The sequence below is a fragment of the Rattus norvegicus genome, chromosome 14 (genome assembly GCF_021556685.1).
Source record: "Rattus norvegicus strain SHRSP/BbbUtx chromosome 14, alternate assembly SHRSP_T2T, whole genome shotgun sequence".
Taxonomy (NCBI): Eukaryota; Metazoa; Chordata; class Mammalia; order Rodentia; family Muridae; genus Rattus; species Rattus norvegicus.
Window position 1 is genome coordinate 58,906,299 of NC_141547.1, and position 9,306 is coordinate 58,915,604.

Genomic DNA, 9,306 nt, shown 5'->3' on the forward strand with positions numbered 1-9,306 from the left:
ATCTTGTCAATAATGTATATATCATTATTGTAGGACTCTGAACAGTGGGAGCTGGTGGCTGTCTGACTCTTTTTCCCTCCTTATGGTACTCTGGTTCCTATTTGTTACTTTGTCCAACCTCCTTATGAGGGCCTTGGCCTTGTTTCATTATACCTTTTTTTGTCATGTTGGAATTTGTCTCTTTATGAAAGGGAAACGGAAGGGGAGTGGATCTAGGGAGAAAGAGGGTGGGAATGGGGGTCATGGGAGGAATGAATAGAGGGAAAATTGTATTGTGAGAGAAGAATCTATTTTTCAATTTTTAAAAAGGGACATATTTTTTGATGCTTAAAATTGTTACTTAGACTTAATTTTTGTCATTATAGAAGTTTGTTCACTAAATCTGAACTCATAGAATGGATCACCTGGAGAAAGTGTCAAATGGAAATTTACATATAGACATTGAGTAAGGAGTAGAATATTTTGTTAAGCAAAAATCGGTTACATTTATGCTGTCTGAAAAAAAAAGAGATTTGACAAGTTAATTAAACTTTTCTCTTACTGAAATACTTGCTGCCTGAAAATATTATGTAAAATGTAGGTGTTCGTTATGTGACTTTGACACTGTATAACTTTAACACTGGAAACAGAGAAACTACAAAGTTCCAAAGACATTGTGGTTATTATTATTAATTTTTGGTTGAAAGTTACAAAGCAAAGGAGGTGACAATTGTTTTGAGTAATACGAGGATCACAGTTTGCTGTTGCAATTTTGTTGTATAGACACTGAGCCAGAATTTTTGAGTAAAGGAGCCATGCATTCTCTATGATATATTGACTATTTTAATTTTGATATCACATTTGTTTTGTGTGAAATGCATGGAACTCTGCTTACTATACTTTAAATCTGGCTCTTGTAGCTATTTCCTCCTTTTGTATAGCAGCTTCTCTTACTGAGGTGGAGAATTGAAGATAAAAGACATTCAACATTCCTGCTCTCCAGATCGCTAAAATTTGGGCTGACATGCAGAGGATCCAATATCAGATACTGCTGACAAATTTTCCTCTGATTTATGTTTTAATGGTAATTTATTGTTCTAGGGTAAAATTTGAAGCATTTTCAGAATGTACATAACCTTAAGCTGTTTGCACCACATACAATTAGGTAGGAATAGAGATTAGCTCATTTGAATATAATTACAGGACAAAAATCTGTTACTTAACTACGTCCTCCTAGACAAAAGAAATTCTGTAATATAGATATATACTTAGCTACTTCTATCTTTGTTGAGCCTACATCTTACAAACATGTGGGCTCAGAACTAAATAAGTACTGAAATTCTTAAGACAAAGACTGAGTAGTGCAAAAGTGTGTTAAATTACAAAAGGTATGACACTTCATTTTTTGGAATTCTATTAAAAAGTAAACTAGCAGATGAACTGTACTTGGGCACCTAATGGATGACTACAGTCTCCTCTCCTTGTTTAGAGACAATTTTTCTTTGTTGTTTATAATGAAGAGGACATTGCAGAAAGTTGGACAGTCAATCCAGGTGTGCAATGGTATTGACAAAGGTGAAATTATTCCATTATCATCACCGTCACAACTATCATCCTTTTCACTATCATGTGCAGCGTTAATACTCTTTTAAGTGTTTTATCATCAACATTTTATAAGTGTTTGATAAGGTAGGTGGCAGTAAATTCTTTGAATTCACTGAAGGATTTATTTCATTAATAGTTAAGAGCCTAGCAAAACTACTACTTCTGAAAATGCTGCGTGAGTCTTTTCATGCTTTCTTTCCATATACAAATGTTCAAATGGCTTTATCTTAGTCAGGATAACAAGTCTTTCTTTGTATTTACAGGTGATATTAAGTCTCTAACTCTCTGTGTTTCCTGCTGTCTGTTTCTGCCTGCCTGTCTCTCTCTCTCTCTCTCTCTCTCTCTCTCTCTCTCTCTCTCTCTCTCTCTTTCTCTCTCTCTCCCTCTCTCTTCAAAATATTGGGAACAATCAAACAGCACCCAAAGTTTTATCATTAATAAATGCCACTGGCATTCAGAATTTCCAGAATAATTAAGCACTGGCATTCAGAATTTCCAGAATAATTAAGGTCTTCTGAGACACACAAACACAAAGACGAACACACACACAGGCATGCAAACACACACACACACACACACACACACACACACACACACACACACACTGTGTCTTTGTTGACCTTCCTTTCAGAGAAGTATCATCTTATCCTTTTTTGCTTCATGTATTTCCTGTTAACTTCTACAACTGGGTACTGACCTGTCCTTAATTCCTGTTTCTGACTAAAACTGTATTGACCTGCCTATTATTTATTCAGTAGGAATGCTGAAATTACAGTTATCCCAGTGAGAACACCACAGAATTAATCCAGCCATGTATTCCCGAATAATGCCTTGGCTGTTTTTTCCTACTTGCTTTCTTCCCACTGGGTCTATTAACTGCAACGTAGCTGCCCTCAGCAGGGCTGTGTCATTCCATCCTTCTGAGACTGTATCTTCTATCCTAGCATGTGATGATGACATTCAGTTTGGCCAGTAGCCCAGTAATTGCTATCATACCAGCGTATCATAAATATTGATTTTATTGTCTTGCAACTGAGAAGTCCTTAGAGTAATAAATAAGTTTTTTAAGTTTGAAATGTTTAAAAAATATCTAGCAAATCACTCTCCAAACCACTGCTCCTTGAAAACGTTTTAGATAAGGAGCAACATCCAAGCACTGAGGGATTATGGAGCCGGTCCGTTGCCTTCATTATCTTTCATTATCCATAACTGCTGGGCCCCTCTTTTTCTCTGTAATTTAACATATGTTTTCCATATCCATTTTATACTCTTTATTTTCTCTCTGAAAAATTTTGTAAACTTCACTTAGTCCTTTGATATAAAACAGTTGGATTAACCTTATTTTGGACTCTCAAATACTTCAAATTTCACATTTTTACTATACTGTTAAAAATGAATCTTACTTTCTAATTGCTTCTATGCAGTTGAATTATAACATTCTAAAGGACAGCAGCACATTGTCTTTAATTCAAATTAACTCAACCATATGAACAGTGAGGTGAGACACTGGCTTTAATATAGTAAAGGAAACTGGGGTAGATTTTCAGAATCAGTGACAGGGCTCATGACCCAGTTGATAGATGTACATACTATAAAAATGCCAGCATGCATCCTCTACCAGGTTTGGCACTGGGTGCAAATCACAATAATAATATATAATACACTTTAAAAGTGTATTTTATCATTGCTATTAAAGTGTTGACATTTGATTGTTTAAACATACTATGAAATTCAAAATAAGAAAAAGAAAACAGGTTTATCTTGATTGGAGAGATGTTGTGTGACATCTCCCATTGAAATATGAATGAACACCTATTTTTTTCCATTTAGAGTACTAATGAAATACCTAGACATTAATTCCTCCCCATCGTCCCTTACAGAACAAATATTTTTATTGGAACTACTTACAGCAATGTAGGGGGAGGATTACTGACATGATTTTGATGACTCTCCAGTAGGCACATCACTGAAAAGCTCATCCTACATGTATTCTGACAGAAGAACCTGTTCGTTGGGGTTCTCCACACACATTTTGGGTGGTGCCTACTGCTTTTATGGAGCCTTGAGATTCCTTTAATTCTTTTTGTGTTTCTTCAACCTATATGTTTTCCTGGCTTCTTGAGTCTTAATACACATAGTCTCAAGATTTCAAGAAAGAGTCCTTAAGTGGAGAGAAAATATTGTAATTTAATCATCTTACTTTTGATCTAAAAGTGTTAATGAGTATACGTTTTCATCTAATAATACAGGGACACAATGAAAATGTGCAAGCATTATAAAATCAGATCACTTATAGGAAAATGAATGGAACTGGTGAAGATCCTGTTACACAAAATTAGACTCAGAAAAATAAATAGTATACTTTCTCACCTAGGCAGAATTCTATAATAATAATAATAATAATAATAATAATAATAATAATAATAATAATGTACTATGAGCAAAGGAGGGTTCTAAGACAGGTATGAGATAAGATTGAGATTTACTCTCAGATAGTGAATAAGATTAAAATTGTGCTATATATGACTTTTCTTTTTTATTTGTTGGATTTTTAAATTTGCATTTCAAATGTTATTCCCTTTCCTGGTTTCCAAGCCATAAACCCCCTATCCCATCCCCCATCCCTCTTCTGCTGTGAGGGTATGCCTCCTCCCCAACCACACCCCCTTCCAGCCATGATATTCTCTTACACTGGGGATTCCAGCCTTGGCAGATCAAGGGCTTCTCTTCCCATTGGTGCCCAACAAGGCCATCCGCTGCCTTATCACTCTAGCATCTCCTTTTTCTGGGGCATCAAGTCTCCATAAGATCAATGGACTCCTCTTTCATTGATGTCAGATAAGGTCATCCTCTGCTACATATGTATCTGAAGCCTTGGTTTGCTCCATGTACATCATTTGATTCTACCATTGCCTGACCAATACAGATGCAGATACAGCCAACCATTGAACAGAACCCAGGTATCCCAATGAAAGAGCTAGGGAAAGGCCTGAAGGAGCTGAAGAGGATCACAACCAAATAGGAAGAATAATGTCAACTAACCAGACTACTAAGAGCTCCCAGAGATTAAACCACCAAACTTATCCCTATTTTCAAGACTCTACTTTCATGGCTTCTTATCTAGACTGTTTCCTTTTGACAATGCGCTGGGATAGGGGAAAATTTGTCCCAGAATACTTCTGCCTACCATTCACAACTATTAGCTTGAAGTCATGAATACCACTGCAAAGAAAGCTTCCTTGCCCTTTATAGTTTGAAGTAGGATGAATCATGGAATCCCCATGGTTTCTGGTGAATTTCGGAACTATGAACATCCACTTGGATTCTGTTGGCAGCATGGACATCAGCATGGTGTCTGGTAGTCACTCTTTTTATTCATAAAAATGTTTTCTTGAAACAGAGGAATTAAAAATATTCTTATTAAAAACAACCACTCATGTAAATGTATAATCAAATGCATGTGGTATGTGTGTGTTTGTGTGTGTGTTTATGTGTTTATGTGTGTATGTATGTATGTATGTATGTATGAATTCATGTATATGTGTGTGTGTATGTGTAGGTGTGTGTGTATGTATGTATGTATGTATGTATGTATGTATGTATGTATGTATAACCTTTCATTGTCTGATTGCTCTGGCTAGGACTTCGAGTACTATATTGAATAAATAGGGAATGAGTGGGCAGCCTAAAAAAATGACAGAAAGCTAACATATACATGTAAATTGAACAATGTTCTACTCAATGATAAATTGGTCAAGGACAAAATAAAGAAATAAATTAAATACTTTTTAAAATTTAATGAAAATGAAAGCACAACATACCGAAACTTATGGGACACAATGAAAGCAGTGCTAAGAAGAAAACTCATAGCTCTTAGTGTCTACAAAAAGAAACAAGAGAGAGCATACATTAGCATCTTGACAGCATACCTAAAACTCTAGAACAAAAAGAAGCAAATGTACACAAGAGGAGTAGAAGGCAGGAAATAATCAAACTCAATTCTAAAATCAACCAAGTAGAAACAAAAAGGACTACACAAAGAATAAACAAAATCAGGTGCTGGTTTTTTGAAAAAAAAATCAACAAGATAGATAAACCCTTAGCCAGACTAACCAGAGGGCACAGAGAGTCTATCCAAATTAAGAAAATCATAAATGAAAAACAGAATGTGAGGAAATTTAAAAAATTATCAGATCCTAGTACAAAAGCCTATACTCAACAAAACTGGAAAATCTGGAGGAAATGGACAGTATTCTAAACAATTACCAGGTACCAAAGTTAAATAAGGAGAAGATAAACCATCTAAACAACCCCATAACGCCTAAAGAAATAGGAGCAGTTATTAAAAGTCTCTCAACCAAATAGAGCCCAGGTCCAGATGGGCCTTGTGTGGAATTCTATCAGATCTTCATAGACAACCTCTTACCAATACTGTCTAAACTATTCCGCAAAATAGAAACAGACAGAGCACTACCAAATTTCCTCTATGAAGTCACAGTTATCAACCTCATACCTATACTGTCTAAACTATTCCACAAAATAGAAACAGAGCACTACCAAATTTCCTCTATGAAGTCACAGTTATGCTTATATCTAAACCCCACAAAGACCCAACGAAGAAAATTTCAGACCAATTTCCCTTATGAATATTGACGCAAAAATACTCAATAAAATTCTTGCAAACCAAATCTAAGAGCATATCAACACGATCATCCATCATGATCAAGTAGTCTTAATCCCAGGGATGCAGGAATATTTCAATATATGGAAATCCACGTAATCTACCATATAAACAAACTCAAAGGAAAAATAAAACACATGAGCATTTCATTAGATGCAGAGAAAGCATTTGACAAAATTCAACATCACTTCATGATAAAAGTCTTGGAAAGATCAGGAATTCAAGGCCCATACTTAAACATAGTAAAGACAATATACAGCAAACCAGTAGCTAACATTATACTAAATGGAGAGGAACTTTAAGCAATGAAATTCCTTTTTTTTACTGACTAAAGATTTATTTAGAGAATACCAAGGAAATTACACAGTCCTGCCATTTCAACTCTCAAAGCACCATTATCAATTACTAGCTTTTTTCTTTAAAAAGCATATACTGGATCCAGGCTAAATATTTATAGGCAGCAGGCCATGATACATACCATTGTTTTAGAAAATGTACAAGGATGACCTCTGTTATGGAGAAAGATCAACGAATCTAAACAATACAGCTACATTCACTGAGCAGAAGCAGGATTTGGCCTCAGTACTGAGAAGGTCCCAGCCCTGGGATGTTTCTTATCTTGCTAAAGTGCTGCAGTCCCTGGACTCTCTCCTGTTGCCTCTTGTAGCATCTCACAGTAGCTCCTTGATTCTTTCTTGTTGCTTACTGCTTGTTTCATCCATGCAGCGTATTTGATAAAGAATGGCTATATTTGGAAGTTCCATCCTAATTATAGTTTTCCTTAAGAAGGTTGTATTAAGACCCCTTGTGCCTGGAACATTTTAAGGATGTGCTCTCAGAGGTGTGTCAGTTCTAGGTGCTCTCCCTCCTCATGGAGGTTTCGAGAAACCTATGTCAATTCATGTATTAATTCTTATCAAATAATATAGCTTGCCAACATAGTTCATTGCTCAATATATAGGTTTGCTTTACTTTGTGTTCTTGTGGCTGACAATTTGAAGATATTTTGTCAGTTTCTAAGAAATCTTTTCATGTTTTTATTAGTGTTTGAACCCTTTTAGCACATCTATATATATTTTGTGTGTGTCCATGTGTCTCTGTGTCTGTGTGTCTCTGTGTCAGTATATCTGTGTGTTTCTGTGCCATTGTGTCTGTGTGTACATAAATAGAGGCTAGAGGTCAATGTAAGGTGACATCCTCTATTGCTGCACTGTGTTTGTTGAGTTACACCTTTCACTGTGACTGAAATTCATTGTCAGCTAGACAGGCTGCTCGTCAAACAGTATTGAGCTGACCAATTCCCCAACCCACAGTGCTGATATTGCAGACCTGCCACAGGACACAACTTTAATAATTATGGTAGAGTTATGAATTTGGGAACCTAGGTACACTTATGAAGTAAAAGTTATTTCTTAACAATGAAATTTTGATTTGGAATCAGGCCAGTAATACTTATTATGATAGAATTAATCTACTTTCCCAATGAGGAAAATGTTCTCTTGAAACATAACTGTACTGTGAAGGTATGAACTCAATTAGTGTCATCACAAATCTCTTTTAATTGCTTTCACTGCCTACTCATCTTATGTCAATAAAACTTGTTTAAATTTAATCCATGATCTATATCTAAATTCATTAAACTGTGTGCATTTCTTCTGAAATGAGCCAAATTCTAATAACATACATAGAGTTTATCTGTGGACAACTCTAGTAAGTTCTACTTTTCAAGGTTTTGTATTTGAACATATTAATAACAACCATACCTACTCATGTGTCTAAAACTAATTGATTTATTTGGTTTGCATAAAATCTTAGTACAGACTTTTGTAAATTTTGCCTTAAGATTATATATATATATATATATATATATATATATGTATACTTACACATCATTTCTTGAAGAATAAATACTACTATCTCTCATCACCAACACATGGGAAAAATGAGATCATCTTCATTAGAAAAAAATGTATCTCTTACAATGTAAATAGAAAGGTATTGAGTATTTTCTGCTTGGTCACGATGTATTAAATCATCTGTTTATATTCAGTGATAGTTAATTAATATATATTGCTATAATAAATATTTTGAGAAAAAGAACTTCAAATTCTCTATGACATTCTTTTTTTCTATAGTATCAATGTGTTAGCGAGAGAGTAACCTAGTGTGGCATGGTTTATGTTATTTTTTATGTAGTTTGTCTTTAAGACTTAGTCTTTCATTAAATTGAAGTTCACCAAGCTAGCTATCTATTAGAGGTAGATGGTTCCAGGGAATCATCTACCTCTGCCTGCCCATTGCTGGGATTGAATGTGTGTTCACATATAGCCATCATTTATTTTTTTCATGTGTTCATGGAGTCAAATTCACGTCTTTGTGTGTGCAAAGTATGCATTTTACCTATTTGTCCATCTCTCTGATGTCTCTTTTTTCCATCTTCCATAAGAGAGCGAGAAAAAGTCCTTTTCACAGGTAGTCATTAAAAATTCTCATCTTGAATTGCTGTGTGCACCACACTAAATAATGGTACCTATTTACTGATTTTTCTTGGCTAACTTGATTAAAATTTATGACTAAAATGATTGGCAAGCATTCAATTATATATCAAGATTCCCACTAAGGTCAGAACTTGGCTACAGGTAAATTATTTGGAAGATAGTCACAACTATGTTATTGGAAAAGGCAATGCATGGCTGGAAGAAATTCTTATGAAAAGACGTTCAGGTTGGAATATTGTTTGCTAGATTCTACATGGTTGCTGGTGCTGGAGAAATGTCCCCAAGACACTGGAGAAACAACTTCCAGCATGTTCAGCTCCAAAAGCTCTGTAAAAGATATCAAGCTACATATGGGCAATTCACAGAAGGCACATCAGATGACAACATATAGTCCAATGATCTGTAAGTTTGGTACTTTTGACATATAATCAGAGATGGCTCAAATGATTGTGGCAGAAGTACCAACATCACATGTACCATAGTTTTTCTAGGTCTAGGTGTTTCATATATAATACATGTATTGGATGTATAAATGAACAATAA